At 39.3% G+C, this 16,939-nt stretch overlaps 1 non-coding gene across 1 annotated transcript; it reads left to right on the forward strand.

The window, feature by feature from the left end:
- The first annotated feature begins 5,674 nt into the window (after nucleotides 1-5,674).
- Nucleotides 5,675-5,747, forward strand: trnar-ucg (transfer RNA arginine (anticodon UCG)). The gene has a single exon. It is a non-coding gene; the product is annotated as a tRNA-Arg (tRNA).
- Nucleotides 5,748-16,939: the final 11,192 nt, after the last annotated feature.

Below are 16,939 nucleotides of genomic sequence, written 5' to 3' on the forward strand. Positions count from 1 at the left end.
TCGCATACCACTTCCCCTTGGGCATGATTTTGCTCGGCGACCAGGCTCAGCGCACATCGACCTCAGATGTCTCAGAGCGGTGTGTCCAAGCGGCTGTATAAGAATAGGTAATAGGTTTATTCCATGCTGAAAAAAAGAAGAAAGAGAACACAATGTTTCGGCCGTGGAGTCTTCTTCATGTGTGAGAGAGACAGGACAGTAGGCAAAGGTAAAGTAGCGGGAGAACAAAGGTTTGAGGGTGGGTACCCACCTGTATAAGAATAGTGTTCTGCCGGTGCTGTGGTAAAGCTGGTTAAAACACCTGTTTCATAAAGAGGAGATCCTGGATCCGAATGCCAGCGGTACCTTTTTTCCTGTCTTGTTTTACAGAACATGTAATTTGGGACACTCAAAGAGGTCTTGATTTGGTTTTATGCGTTTATTAATTTCCTTTGCAGAACAACTTGTTTTTTTTAAATCATATAGCTTGCGAAAGATGAAATGCAAGCAAATTTTTTTGTTCACCAAAAGTATGTACAAGTATGTTGATTGTTGATTGATTGTATACAATGTATAATTTGAAATACATATTTTTCAGGTGTGAATGTGTATTTTCAGAATAAATTTCTAAACCAAATCATTGGGTTGATTTACTAGTTTCTACACCTGTAAAACCTATCTTTGATGTATAATAGACCTCTAAAGTTATCCGTATAATAGACCTCTAAAGTTATCCGGAACTCCTACCATATATGTATAATTGTCTTCTAAATTTATCCGTATAATAGAACTCTAACCATTTACGTATAATGAACATCTAATCATAGACGTATAATTGACGTATAACAATAGACGTATATTAGAATTTCATTCTAGACGAATTGCGGACCACATTTAGACGTTTAAGGTATGCGTTTAATAGACGTATATTATACGTCTTTTGCCCACTGGGTACAACGAAAAAAACACAACAACAATACAATTGTATAACAAAAGAAAGACAGAGACAACAGCCGATGTGCAAAAAACAACAATAGGCAGTGTGCAAAATAACAAAAAGGTAACAGGTTATGTGCAAAAACATGCATCAAAAGAATGAAATAAAGGGATAGAAATGATGGGGAGTGAGCTTTTGACATGTATGGTAGAGGCAGATTTTCAATGTGTGTTTGGGTTTTTGGTAAGAAAGAAGGCACTGTGAGGTTCAGATCATAGGTGAGAGGTGAGGAGAGAGTGAGAGAGGCTGGGAGTTTAATAGTTTGATAGTGCGGGGGTAAAAACTGTTTCTGAGTCTGGTAGTCCGGACCCGAATGCTCCGGTACCGTTTTCCATGTCATGCTAAACGCCACAAATTGTGTTAGTCCAGTAGTATCAATCGTCCTAAAGTTACGGAAAATCGAATGCGACTGGTGTTATCAGCACACATTTTTTCAGAATAGTCGAGCTGTTTAAAACAGCAAATTCACAGCTTCGTGTCTTTTAAGCTTTGTGTTTCACTCTCCAAATAGAGGCACGGGTTCAAATCCCACTCCCGACAATCAGGCGTTTTACCCTCTTTGTGAGTTCGAGCCTCACCTGGAGCAGTATAGCCTGTCTTTAGCTACTGAAAGCAACTGTCGAGTTTAGATACTCTTAGGTATTTGACGGAGATAAATTAACATCAAACGAACAAGGAAAGGTAAAGGTTTACTTCGAGTCACAATCAAAGAAGGCTCCACAGCTGAAACATTGTGTTTCCTTCTCTTTTCAGCATGGAATAAACCTACAGTACCTTATCAGGATGGCCGAGTGGTCTAAGGCGCCAGACTCAAGGACTCCTGTCTTTTCATCGCTTGGGTGTTCTGGGGTGAGTTTCCCGAAAACGATGAATCTTAGAGACGAACGAGCAACTTTACGATGTACGTAGGTAACATACAAGCTACTTTTTCGTGGGTTTCCCAAAACCCCTCTTAATCGATCATTTAACGAGCGAGTATAAAGTACTTCTTTGTTAACCCCGCCCCTGAAGTCGCTTAGCAAAAAGCATCACAAGTCGATTGACAAACAATTGATTGACAATACTTTCATTATATGGTGTAATAAAATAAATGACTGACATGCTGTAAAAGAAAACCAAGTTTAACTGTGTGAACAGTGTATGCGTCCTGCACGACGTCTTTGATTTAAAGCAATATTTTTTGTCACGCTGCCATCGTTAGGAATCACAGTGTTTCAAGAGAAAATACTGTTGTTATTTAAAGTTGTTGGGTGTGTTGGAACTCCTTTTTAATTGGTCTTATTAACATGACATCTGGAAAAATTAACTACTAAGCTTGGCACGTGTCACTCAACAAATACAGGACCTATAATCAAATTTAAAAACAAGTAGGTCTAAGCTTTACCGTCAACAATCAAGACAGAACATAAAACGGCATTCGAACTTAAAATATTGTATGGACCGCGGGTTTCGGTACGGAATGGAACAGGCGTAGGACTCAGGGAATGGGGTTGAACAACACATTTAATAACTCGAATCGGGAAAGGTACACACACAGGGACAGGGGTTACAGCGCTGCACCTACACTAACATACACACACACGAAGGGAAGAGACTGTATCTCAGCCTCCGTCCCACTATATACAGTCCGGTAGTCCCCAGGTGCTGTTCTCAGCCCGCCCTGCGTGGCGCTACATTGTAATACATGTTACATGTTTCACGTTCTTTATGGAATTTAAATACAATTTAAACCCCACCCCAAAAGTACTAAAAGAGGGAGTATTATTAAAACATTTGATTTATGAATATGAAATTTACCCAAGATGACTAATAAATTCATAACTGTATAAATAAATGTTCTTTTTTCGAATTTCCTCTTACATAGTACAACAAAATATCAAAATCCTTAATATAAAATCTTAGTATTCTATATTTCCAGAGAATTCCCATGATGTGAATTGAATGTGCTCTGTCTGGCGATCTCTGTCGCTAAGGTTGGCGCAAGAGGTAGCCAGTTTAAGAAGCACTTAGTGATTAACGAGTGGGTCGGGGAGCACGTAGATTACGAAGGATTATAACGTTCTACTTTAGTTACGATAGGTTTTAGGAAACACTCGTAAATCAACGATCGATCTTAAGAGCGAGTTTACGATGTTCTTAGCGCTACGATGCTTTCGGGAAACTCACCCCCTGGTCTCTGAATAGAAGCGTGGGTTCAAATCTCACTCTTGACAGCCGCTCCCTTTTCCCTCTCTTGCATTTGTCCCGTCTTCTTGTGCTCGCTAACAACGACAGGAAGAGGAAAACGGAGAAACCGATTTGTGGGCACCCGATGTGCAGGGAAATGCTTCGTGAACACTTACACGTTATTAGCAGAAAATCAAATGGGGTTCGATTTCTGCCTTAAAAACTGTTTGGGGTGCCTGTAATCGAGTAAAGATTTACGGCAAGGTATGCATTTAAAGGAGAAAGACCGAAATATAAATCCAGAAGAAGATTTCTTAAAACATATTGCTGTCCGTGCGGTTTCTCCTGTATTTAATTAATTGTGGCATTGTGAAATCAACCTGTAGCCCTACGGAATGCAGAGTGACAACGACAGGAGCAGAGAGGATTATATCAGAGCTCGAACAGAGAGTTCGAAAATATAGGCAGATCGAGTTATAGAACATTTGATTTAAACTTTCCTATCTGCTCGGCCTTACTGAAGTATTTGTAGCTGTATTTCATCTTCTGTCTATTTCTATACTTTACAGTAGATAGTGTTTAGCCAGAGAAGAGAGATACAAGCGCTATACCCCCACAGCAGCCGCCGATTCTGATAACCTTAACTAAAGCAGGAAGATCAGTTTCTGCTCGAGACAGTCGTTTTCTGAACTGTAAATCTCCAACACGGGCTGGAAACGCTGTGTGTCCGGACTCAGTGGTTATATAAGAAAAGACTCAGCGAGCTGCAGGCGCGGCTCATTGCTCTGCGCTCCCCGTGCTGAATGCGCGTGTCCTCCCTCATTCATTACCTTCATACACTCCTCTCAAACCACAGCAAACTCCCGGAATATTTCGGTGAACACATACTTTATTTCCGAGATCACAGGCAGAAACAATAAACACGATGAAAACAGGAAGGTATTATGATCGTAGGGGGAAATGCACACAAATAAATTTCCTAATATCCAATAAAATCTAGTCACGTTCTGATGCTATTCTGATTTATCTGAATAGTTTTGGCAGAGTTGTTACAGCAAAGAGACACATAAACTTTTTTTTATTTCATTCGAGCTGTAGTTTTGATTCAATTTGGAAAAACTGCACTCACCAGAAGCTGAAATGGGTCGTGTTTACATAATGCATAATGTAATAGCAACGTTTGGAGTTTAATCTTGCTACGAGTCCTTTCCTGTTATAGGAGGCGTTTTAGGACTTTTTTAGCTCAGATAAAGCTATCAATTCATCTTACATTTCTACTACATCAGTATTAGCAACGTTATCTTTACCTAGCACTAAATGTAGCTTTAAATAAGAGTACATTTTAAAACATATGTAAAAATAAATGCTATTCCATATATTGTAACTTTGTGGTATTTAGAATGTTTATCTGAGGATGCAAGGGAAAGTATTATACCTTGCGAAACATCCAAGACAAAGGTAAAAGAGGCTCATATTTTAATAAAATTTTCGATCAAAAGAAAACCACAATCTGTATTATATCATCGTCAATATCCCAAGACGTTCAGTTGAAAGATTTGAAGAAACTCTCCAAGAAGCAACTGCAGTAGCAGAGTTTTGTTTTGAACCGATGTTTGCAGCTCAAAAGTCCTCGTAAGAAGCAAAGACAGGGATGTTTTGAGTGTCACCATGATCCTCTTCTCAATCCAAAAGAAAGGTTTTATATGGTACTGATCCCACTAGAAAAAGAGTCAATTTCCACCTGCACTGATGTCCCTCCAAACGTTTTGTAAGACCTCTGGAAGATTATACAGTAGAATCCTGGTCCATTTCTTCTACTAAACGAGACTGTTAGTGAGTATTTTGATGTCGAACTGCGATTTATATAAACAGGAACTCTACACTACATTGGGCTACGCGTATGACAAAACGTGTGCGGTTGGAGTCGACCTTTCGATAGCTCAGTTGCTAGAGCGTAAAACTGTTTAAAAAAGCAGCGGACGATTGTTATGTAGCTGTTTTGAATCCGGCTCGAAGGATGGTGTTTTCTTGTTCCTTAATTAAAAAGTGAAAATAGCGAATTTGTCTTTCACTTTGACGTTCACCGAAAGCTCAGTAAACAGAGAAGCAGAATTCTCTTCACATCTAATTGTCTTGCTTTGGCCTTTAAAATGCGCTCTGTTGACTGTTCACATTTCCTAACACAATTAACCTGCGGAAAAAGTTCACTATCAGGAGTTTAGTTCAGTGGTAGTGCGCTCGTACTATATGAAGCTTCGTTTTCATTCGCCGGCGTCTCCACTCTGGATTCTCTTTAAACGCGATATCTTTCCTTCCTCGTGTGACTTCCTTCGTGTGTGAATTTCAGGGAGACACATAAACCCTTTGTCTGTTTTCAAGAGACATTTTTATAAAACCAGACAAAATGAAAGACGTAGTAATTAGACACACGTAAAAAACACGTGAATCTAATTGAGAAAATGCGGATCTGGACAATGTATTACTAGTAGCGGCTCTGAGCTCACTGTAGTGCAGTTGAGTAAGATGATAGTGGGGCCAGTGGCGCAATGGATAACGCGTCTGACTTCGGATCAGAAGATTGCAGGTTCGATTCCTGTCTGGCTCGTGAAGGTTTTACACCCGCTACTCAACACTCTTCCTAGTGTGTGCGGTCCTACACAACCTTACTATAGACTGGGTGAGTCTCCTGTTCCATCTCCAGTTCTTTCCGCACATAACGTCTGTTTCATCACCGTTATTGTAGGACCACAGCCACAGATATGAGAAGACATACTGTTCCGAACAACTGTCTTAAATAATCACGTTGAAAAAGTTGAAAATAAGTTTTTTTTTTCTTAAACATAACCTTACATTTGCCTGTAAAGTTCAAACTATTTTCTGTAGCCACAAATCCCCAATATTTCTGCCGTCTCCTGAGAAACACAAGTATAGAGTTAAAACACAATAAATAATGCCACAAATCTATTCAGTTAACACCCAGATGTGACAGAGGTGACTTGCACCCCCTTTAAATATGTATTTCCTAAATTTCAGTTCTCTTCCCTCCCCAAGATACCTGCAAATTCACTATCGCATATTAAAGGCTGTACATGCATTACCTGTAATACAGCTACTAATAAAAATATACATTAAAGTTAATTATTAATAAATAATACTATTATTCATAAAGACGTATTCATAAGATTCATCGTGAATAGTTGCGGTGTCTGGAAAGCAACTGTAGTTAAATATAGAAAAAAGAGTTGTAGTTATTGAGGCAATTTCAGGTAGAATGTAAGAACTAAAGTTAACTAGTCCCACAGTAATGCGGGGGGTCCTATCAATAGAAAAAAAAAATTGTAACACGAAAACACAACAACCACAAAACGAGAAGTCTTCAGGGAACCTAGGTAAATCCCTGTAGAGGACTAACAACTATAAAAACAAACAAACAAATGAAACAACTTCAAAAAATAAAGAAAAAGAACATTAAAAACATATCTGGGAAACAACAAAAACACAGAATCTAACTGCGAGAGCTTTTTCAAGTTTTCGGTACTCCATCGTGCTCCTCTCATCTAAGTAGATATCACTCAGGTCAGTTGGAGGTCCACAGCTGATGGTAACTTAAGTAAGTAGCTGTGTCAGCATGCATGGGCTGCAAAGGAATGAGGAAAGGTTTATTCCATGCTGAAATGAGAAGAAAACATAATGTTTTGGCTGTGGAGCCTTCTTTGGAATAAACCTTTACTTGTTTATTTAGACCAAATCTCCAGCAAATACCTAAAAGCACCTAAGCTCGTCAGTTGCTTTCGGTAGCTTAAGACACAGGCTACACTGCTTCAGGTGAGGTTCGAACTCAAACCCTCGGCATGACTCTGCTGTAGAAGTACCGCACGCTGACCGATTGCACAACTGGAGCTGTGTAACTCCTTCTCCTCATACAGACTTGAGCTGCAGAAACACAGGGCGAAAACTGGGTTTCGGTTGCAGATCCATCTCCACTTGGGGGAAAGGGACAGTAAAATAGCAAGGAAAATACAAGAGAAGAAACTGAAAGAATTGTGCTCACTGCAAACTAGGAAGGAAAGAGGTGGCTGGATACATAAAACAGCTCGGCGGATAATTTGTAACAACATTCTTTGGTGAATGGATTTCTCTTCAAGTTCCGCCGTGCAGTTTGAACGTTTGTTCTCCCAGATCAGTTGGTTATATGAGATCAGCTGATATAAATTAGGACTAATCAGAATCAATACAATTGATGTCTGGCAAAGGCAAATAACCTTTGTACATGATCTGGAATGTGACTGGTTAAATTTCAGCATAGTTACAACTTCCTTTATAAAGGGTGTGCACACTTATACAACCAAGGCATGGAAAGATTTTTTTTTAATTATTGTTCAAAGAAATGTTCCATTTTTTTTTCTTAAATGTTGTTGTTTAAAAGATCTTATTAAATGTGAAAAAATCGGACTGTGAAAAGGTCAAAATGTTAGTGAAAAAATCAGTCATGTGAGGAAAGATGGATTGTGGGAGACCCTTGACTCTCCATGTCATGCTGTATTTCTCTCTCATTCTACTGGGAATGATGGTGCTGTCGCTTCTGGATAAAGTCTGTCAGTGGTCATTCCAGATGGGTCAGGTATGACTGCGCTTTGGCACAAGAAGAGACATGTGACTTGTGAGGACCCTGAGAGTGTCTTTTCTTCTAGAGCTCGGATAGCTCAGTTGGTAGAGCATCAGACTTTTAATCTGAGGGTCCAGGATTCAAGTCGTGCTTTTCTTAAATCTATTGTGAATGTCATTATAAATCGTCTTTTATCTTTCACTTTTCTAGCTGTACTGTGGTTATTTTAAATGTTCATCACTTGTATTTTCTCTAGTGTTTCCTTTCACAAACCGAAATTGTTCAAGGTGATCTTGTCACTCTACTCCAAGTAGATAATCTAAATCAGTGGTTCTCAAACTGTGGTACGCGTACCGGCAGTGGTACGTGGCGTGCCGCCTGGTGGTACGCCAAATGACCCTGGAACTGTGTTGTGTGCGCTGAAAAATCGGGACGGGTTTTCATATTTTGTATTTTAATACGTGTCGAATACGCAGCCTATGTACTACGATACATTGCGTGCTAATACTTCAGTGGACACAAGAGATACTCTGTAATTCTATACCACTCTATAGGAATGCGTGCTACGGATGCAAGTGACCAATTGTATTTAAAAAAAGCTACTGTATCTCCAGCAAATAGGGAGAAAGGAGAATGTGTGTGATTTTGGAACAATGCCAACGTTGTAAACACAGGAATGCATAGAAATACGTGCTACGAACGCAGGTAATCTTGTGAGCACACGAAAGCGTGATACCAGAAAAATATTTAATAACTGTTCTAATTTGAGAAAAATACACCGAGCGTCTCTGTGTTTTGCTCCCATGCGCATGAAATAAAAACTTTAAATAAATACGGAAATAAAAACGGAAACGCGGAAAAATGCAAGCTTGCAGATTGCTAAAGCAGGTAAGCTACACTATTTTGAAGAACCTTATTTACCGTTGGCAAAAGAGCTGACACGTATTAAGTGTGGAGAAAAAGCTGCTAAACAGCTCGACCTGCTGCCCCCCTCCCCGTGAAAGACACAGTCATTCATAGAATTATTGAAATGAAGGATTATATCAAACGTACACTGATAGAGCGCGTTAAGATGAGCAGATTTTTTTCACTGCAATTAGATGAGTCTGTAGTCGATTTGGTCAATTTGCTCGTTTACGTTAGATACGAGTTTGAGGGTACGTCCCATGAAGACTTTCTGTTCTGTAAACCGCTACCAACAGGAACTACAGGAGAGCACATATTTCAGCTTCTGAATAAATTTATCGAACAGAATGGCCTCGACTGGATAAAATGCGTCTGAGTTTGTACAGACGGTGCTAGAGCAATGACAAGCCGACATAACGGTGTAGTTGCACGAATTAGAGAGGTTGCTCCAGAAAATAATGTACGCATTACAACATCCACCGCGAGACCTTTGCCGTCAAGAAAATGCCTGACGATTTAATATCTGTTAGACTCGAAAAATTGTATCAAGGCTCGAAAAATTAATTCACCTCTGCTTTGCTCAACTAAACAGGCTCACCCCTCTCACTGAAATGGTGCTTTTTTATTAGTTGTTGTTAATGTTTTTTTTTCCTGTAAAACACTTTGAGAAGCCACCTTTAAAGGCGCTATATCAAATAAAGTTTATTATTATAATATTTATTATATGTGTGTGTGTGTGATTGTGTGCGCACACACACGCTCATGTTGGTCATTGAGAATTTCTGGGGTTCCTATGAGATGATGACTTGTAGGTGGTACTTGGATGCTTTGGTTGGATTAGGGGTGGTATTTGGTCCAAAAAGTTTGAGAACCACTGATCTAAATGAAATCACTGTAGAGTACAGGGCACGCAGTGAGGAGGTCATGCAGTGAGTACTCTTGAATGCAACAAGAGGAAAGGCACACTGCACATCTGCGGAGTATCACGTCCGAGTTTACAGTGACATCAGAGATTGGAAACGATGTAGCTTTTTTATTAAAGGTTCAAGGAAACCTGAATATGTTTGCTAAGGTATTTCAGAATTACAGTCAAATCGAGTAAGATTGCTGCACAGATCTGCAGTCTGCAATTAGAATACTATTTGTGCGTTGTATAAAATACGCCGTTGTAGAATACTATTCGTGCGTTGTATAAAAAACTTTTTTAAAACAGGAGAGATACATTTAGGAATGCGTCTTCCTGTAAAAATAAAATCACTTCAAGGGCACTATAAGCACCGTCTGAAGCCTGCTTCACAAAGGAACTATTTTCAAAGGACCAAAGAAGAAAATATTTCACCAAGTAAGAGGAAGCATCTCAGAAAAAGGAGGTGGGGTTGCTTCTACATACTGTAACACCATAAGGTCAGACTACAAATGCCACTGTACAGAGTAATTTGCCAAGTGGTCTAAGGAGCTGGATGAAAGCTCCAGCCCCTTTGAGGGCATGAGTTGGAATCCCACTGCTGCCAAATATCTCCTTGTTAAGAATCACAGTTTTGTTGTTGTTGCCCCCATGTAATTGAATCAGTTTCAATAGAATTAATTTGAAAAGTAATAATCATATTTGTTCTGTTCCTCTTCTCATTGCAATTTGTACCGAAATATTTATTTCATTTTATTTTAAAAACGTGTTAGCCTTGATTGGAAGGAGGTGGCATTGCAGGCAAGGTAGCCAAATGTTAAGGCTTTTGTCTCGTAAACAGAAAGTCGGAGTTTCAAACCCTGTCCGTGCTCGTTTCACTTATCATGACGTTCCTTTATCTAAGTCTTTAAATGTCTTGCACTGTACGAATCTCTATAATAAGAAGAAAATAACTTCATAATCCTTCTGTTGTCCTACCATAATCTGCACTGCTTTTGAATTGACAATGTTTGTCTCTCTTCACACCCAATTTATAAATGATCGTCTCAGTGTAAAAAGGAACGTGTGTTTGGTACAGCCCCCACTCCATGGTGTGATCACAAACAGATCAGGTGAGCTGTTAGTATAGGTTAGAAGTATCATTCGATGCCCTGAAAAACTGACTTAGGGACGCACAGACTGTGTTTTTTGAACAAGTACACAATAAAATATTTATTGGAACAAATCATTGCCTGCCTTCAAGACTGTCATGCTAAACGCCACGTGTTCATCCGGGTGTCAGTTGTCCTAAAGCTTCAGAAAATTGGACACAATGGGTGCATTCAGCACAGTGCTTTCTAGTACTCGTCAGGATGGCTGAGTCTTGTCTTTCCATGTTGCTTATGTGCCCTGGTCTCTAAGTGGAGGTGGGGGTTCAAATATCACTCCCAATAGCTAGGGTTTTTTTCCCTGTCTTGCACTGTTCCAGTCTACTTGTACTCACTGACAATCACAATAGGAGGAAAATGTAGAAACTGCTTAGCAAGAACATAAAGGACAGGAAAATGCTTCCCAAACACATAAATGTCTTTAGCAGAAAGGAAAATTAGATAGGCTTCGATTTCTGCATTTATATAATCCAATATATAAGCAAACAGCACAAGGGGACTCTTCAGTCTACTCCTGTCCTACAGTAACACTGATTCAAACCAAGGTTGTTGCAGCTTCAAAGCAAAGCTCTTACCATTCTTACCAGCAAGATTTGTTTTTTCAAGGAAGGAAACACTAATGTAAAATATACTGTAAATAGACAGGAAGTATTCTTAAGTTAAAATTATAATAATAATTGTTAAAATAATCATTTTGTTCTCTCTTGCAGTAACTGATTATAATATTTGTTTGTGGTTTGGTGATTATTGAAAGCAGAACAATTGTCAGTAACGTTTGAAACATACAGGCACGTGTCTCCTGCAGTTACTGAAGAATTTTCAATGTATTTCTCTGTGTCCGCGTGCCTGGTGCATCTTTATTGGACAAAGTCTTTTTCCACTAAAAGAAGGAAAGAAAAATTTGATTATTATTAGTTCATCAGTTGTTTTGATCAAATTATTATAATGCAGTGCCAGGTACAATTAAGGTATATTATGTACATGAACGTCATGTCTGAGACAGTGATGCCAGCTGACTATCGCTGGAGGACAGTTCATCATGAGTGTGTAAGTAAGCATAATGAAGGAGAAGAGATCGGCCTCTGTGATGCAGTGTCCAGTGACACTAACTATCTGTCCTACTGTTCTCTGCTAATGTAGTGGGTGAATGTAAGGTTTCTTTCTTGTAAAATATAATCGAGTGCATTTTTGCTGCTGAAAATGAATCTTGTGCATTTCAATTTTGTGTTCATCTTCCGATATTGTCACCTAATTCTGTATATCATTTCATCAGACTGCTACATTTGTAGGAGCTCAATTGCATTAGATTGCATAGTGATAGTATTTCTTGCTTTTTAAATACTTCAGTGTGGAGTTCTGTGTGGAGGAGTAGAGAACGAGCACGAGTCCCTGAAATAAGCACTTTTAACGGTTTTACACGAATCTTCAGAGTATTGAAGCCAGGAGGATCAGATTCCTGATCCAAGAGGTTAAAATGTGTATCCTGGTTTTATTTCCACCCAGTTCTCAGTTCCATAGGTAGTCTGATTATTTAAATTAACTGTATAACTGTTACAAGACTTCATCTAATTGTAAATTCATAAGACTGTCTGTGAGACACTTGTGAGAGCAGCTGAATCCCAGGGCTGGTGTGGATCACACACAGACAGGTCTTCTGTGTGATCTGAGTCCCACTGCTCAGAGCTACAGACTGGTCAACTGGTCACTATAGTAGTCACAACCATTGGACCATCAGCTACTAATAATCAATATGATGATCAGAGTGTCAATACTGGTGTTTATAAAATAAATACTAAGATCATTCCACACTCACTTGCATTATAAAACACTTAGAAACATGTTTGGAGGCTGACATACAGTAAAGAAAGTAATACAGAAGGGCTGGAGGTCCTGGAAAGGGTTAATAGAAGCTTCTTGCTTCTGACCTGGAACAGAGCCAACAGCTGCCAGATCAGTGACCCCTGAGCCCAGTTCACAGAATGGAGAATTGGGAGCTCTACTGTGTTTCTAAGAGGCTGGGAGGAAGGAGAAAAGGGGGAGATGTGACCTGAGTTCAGGCTGTTCTGTCTGATATTATTCATGTAGCAGCACTGATTGTCTGAATGTCCTCTGGATCTGGACTGTCAGGACAAAGAACAGTATGGAGTTGAGCTTAGATAGATAGACAATACTTTATTAAACCCCGTAGGGAAATTGATGTGTTACAGCAGTCCAGCCCAAGACAAGCAAAACAGACATCAGAATAGTTATAAAACAAAAGACAACAAAATAAATAAAAATAAATAAATAAGTACATACAGTAGGTGTGTGCAAAATGTGCTGATCATAGTCACTGTAAAAACAATAAAATATGTGCAAAATGTGCATAGGTTTATACAGACTGATTGTCCAAAAAGTACAATGGAGTAAACATGCTGTCCATAGAGGAGCAAATGAAGGGCTAACAGTCCTAGCCTAGGGCAGCGTTATACACCCTGACCGCCGCCGGGAGGAAAGACCTGCGGAAACGTTCCCTTGAACACCGTAGCTGGAGCAGCCTGTTGCTAAAAGTGCTCCACTGCCCAGTAACAGTCCCATGAAGCGGATGAGAGGTGTTGTTCATGATGGCTGTGAGCTTGGTCAGCATTCTCCTCTCAGCCACCACCTCCAGGGGGTCAAGGCTCATTCCCAACACAGTGCCAGCCTTCTTTATAAGTTTATTGAGCCTATTTGCATCTTTTGTCATGATGCTGCTGCCCCAGCACACAACAGCGTAGAAGATGGCTGCCGCCACCACTGATTCATAAAAAATGTGTAGCAGTGTTCCACACACACCAAAGGACCTGAGTCTCCTAAGAAAAGAGAGTTGGCTCTGACCTTTCTTGTACAGGGCGTCAGTGTTACCAGACCACTCCAGCTTATCATCCAGGTGTACCCCTAAGTACTTGTAGGAATGTACGCCCTCTATGTCCTCACCTTGGATGGAAACAGGGTTCAGCGGAGACTTATTCCTTTGAAAGTTGAAGATCATTTCTTTGGTCTTGCTGGTGTTAAGCTGGAGATGGTTAAGATGACACCACTCCAGAAAATTGGTAATCAAATTTTGCTTCTGTCTGAGTGTGAGTCTGAGCTGTGAATCTGACTGAGAAGAGAATAATGATTTGTTATTCTGCCTCTGAGGATTTTTCTTCTTTGCCAAGTGGTGTTACATCCCCTTCAGATACTCTGCACAGACTGCCAGAGAGAGATGGACAGATACGAGCACACGCAGCGAGAGAGATATACTTCTTCATTAACTTTGAAGCAAGTGTTCATTTCTTTTCTGGAACAAGTTGTTTCTGAATTTCAAGAAAGTCATACAACTTCTGAAAGATAAAATACAAATCTTGCTTATCCGGACAGAAGAAATATTGCAAAAAAAAAACAACAAATGCCAGTGATTTTTTCTCCTTTTAAAGAAAAGTGGAGAAAAACAACAGCAGTTCATCTCCGTCGGCTTGATTTAGCTTAATACAAGTATTCACTTCTTTTTTTCTGAAAATTACAGCCTGCGAAAGATTAAATACAGTTCTTGGTTATTCTTCGTCAGTGCAGAAGAAATACTGCGGGCTGGCAGGAAAATGCCAGTATTTTATTTCCTTTAACTACAAACGTGAATGGTGAAAAGCAACGGGGGTGTCTCTCTGTGCAGCTGTTAAACAAAGAGCTGGCGATTCAAGCCCACTCAGGGATGCGCTTCAGATTGTTCTGATGTAAACATAATCTCCGTTAACAATTAATGGGATTTCTTCGCAACACGTTAACCCTCTTGAACTTTGCAGGAAATGTGTGTGTTTTACTCGTGTGGAACTACAAGTAAAAAATTAAGTACCTAAGTCAATGTCCAAGAAAACCATTTTCACGTGAGGAATTGTAGCTTTAACTGGCTGTCGGGAGAATTCATTTATACTACGCAAAAATATTTTAAAACTAGATCACAGATTTGTTGGAGAATTTGACAATCCTTGACAATCTGGGTTATGTACCCAGTATGCTTCCGCTGCGCCACTCTGCTGATTCAACGCGACTGCTCTTTCTTTGCTTTCTAAAAGTGCGCCCGAGATGAAATGTCTCAACGGTAAACGCGGACGTCACTTTGAGCACTTGGTCTTTTGTAGTACAAATCATCACACGCTGCTCTACATGGGCGTGTCTTCAGGATCGTTGAGAACCAAAGCTTCCGCTTTCCGAGGCTACTGATTCTTTCGTCGTTAATTCCCAAATCTTCAATGAGAATCAGTGAAATGAAAACCAAACACATGCACACACTCGCGTCCTAGCGTGAAAGAAAAATGATGGAAGCATTTGAGAAATAGCAAGTGATTGCTACCCCCACACAGTTTATAAGACTGAAAATGATGCAGGAAGGACAGCAAAGTTCTAAAAGCATCGGTTGAAAAGCATCTACATAAGATGACAATTTCTCATAAGTAAAATCTTCAGCTTTAAAAGATTGTCATCCATATTTTTTTGTTTTACTCTTTTTCACATAACACGTTTTCGATAAATAAACTGTCTTGTAATGAAGGCTGCATTAGAAAATGCGTATCTAGCTTTGTTCAATTAAATCGGGACATTTGCCAGTCTCAAATTGATCACTCTTTGCAGGAACACTACGGAAACCTGCAGATGTTCGTTGGGAGAAGTGACTCCTGCAAAAAGTGTAAATCGTTGAGAAAAGGACTCCTCTCGCGAATATATTTCCAATTTCTAAAGAGCCGATTTTCTCGATTTTCGCCATTTTTTATTATTTTTTTCCGGTTCAGATATTGATCACGTTCGAAAGATGATTTTCAAAATGGACGTGTTACCTGCAAAGTCACCGTGAAACTGTTAATGGCAAAAAGATTCATAATATTTATTTTCTTAGAATACCAATGTAATTTTTTAGCATTCTTTCAAACAATTTCTTTATAGCTAAAATAACAAATTCATTCCATTCCATCTTATATGTGTTTAATATAATCTAAAATATTTTCATTTGTATGAAATCAAACTGAAACGTTGCCACTCTGTGGTCAACATAAGATACATATTTCCCCAGATCCTCCTCATTTGTATCTTCCTAGACACAATTCCACAGACACACACAATTATACAGCCACACATACAATTGATGACGACTTGCCTTCATATGTGTCAAGACTGTAGTAAATGTGTTACACTTTTTTGCATATAAGTAATGATATTAAAATATTTTTAGTCTGAATAATGGACAGTTTATTTACAAACCTTTTTTTCTTGGTTTCCTACAACCTATTGAGATATAGTGTGAGACAGATAGCTGTATCTACGGAAGAGTAAACTTTTCATTTTAGAGGATGAAATAGTTTGACGTAGTTAGGAGTAATTAAAGGAATTAAAATATAGAATCTAACCACATTCACAAGAAGTAAGAAGTAGAAGAAGAAAATGGCAGTTTATTGAAATTAATTTACTAGGTGAAACACATACTGTAAGTAATTACTAAAATACTGTTTTCTTGTTCCCAGGAAAACTCCTCTGTGATGAGCTGCAGTCTGAATATGATGATGTGGAGAACAATGAGAATGATCCCATCTCAGGTGAGGGCTGTGGAAGCCATGGGGAGCTCACAGTGGGCGTGGGAGGTTCAGCAGGTCTTCAGATAGTTCACAGGGAACCATTCCAAAGTCAACTAGACCCAGGACCAGACCTTAACTGTGGTTCAGCTGCCAGGGGGTCTTCAGGGTTTAATCCCAGCACATTGAGAAAGAGGGTTTCTTACAGTGGGTCTGACTCAGTCTCTGGAGTCCCATCTGGAATCCCTGCTAAGAAACAATACATTTCTGAATAAACATCTATTATTCTATTAGTGTTTCCTATTCATATATTCTGTTTTCTATAGAGTTTATAACAGAAGTTTGGAAGAAAGATTTTATCCTAATCTCACTTGCTGTTCTTCTAAATTTAAATGTACCTATTGGGATGTTTTCACAATTAAACAATTACACAAATACAGCAGGGAATACCTGAGCATTTGAAAACCCTGGTAGGCATGTGTAACAATACTTATACTCATCCGAAATAGGGGATTAAACACAACAAATGTGTCATCATGGATAAAGTCAGAGAGCTCTCTGAAGAGTGCATATGAGGTTATTCACCAATCTCCCCTCAGAAGTGCCAGATGCTAACAGTCTATTATAGGAGGTGTTCCGTAAGTGTAATCCCTGACAAGGGAGGATTTACAAAAT

Source organism: Atractosteus spatula, unplaced genomic scaffold (genome assembly GCF_055471065.1).
Source record: "Atractosteus spatula isolate fAtrSpa1 unplaced genomic scaffold, fAtrSpa1.hap1 Scaffold_118, whole genome shotgun sequence".
Lineage (NCBI taxonomy): Eukaryota > Metazoa > Chordata > Actinopteri > Semionotiformes > Lepisosteidae > Atractosteus > Atractosteus spatula.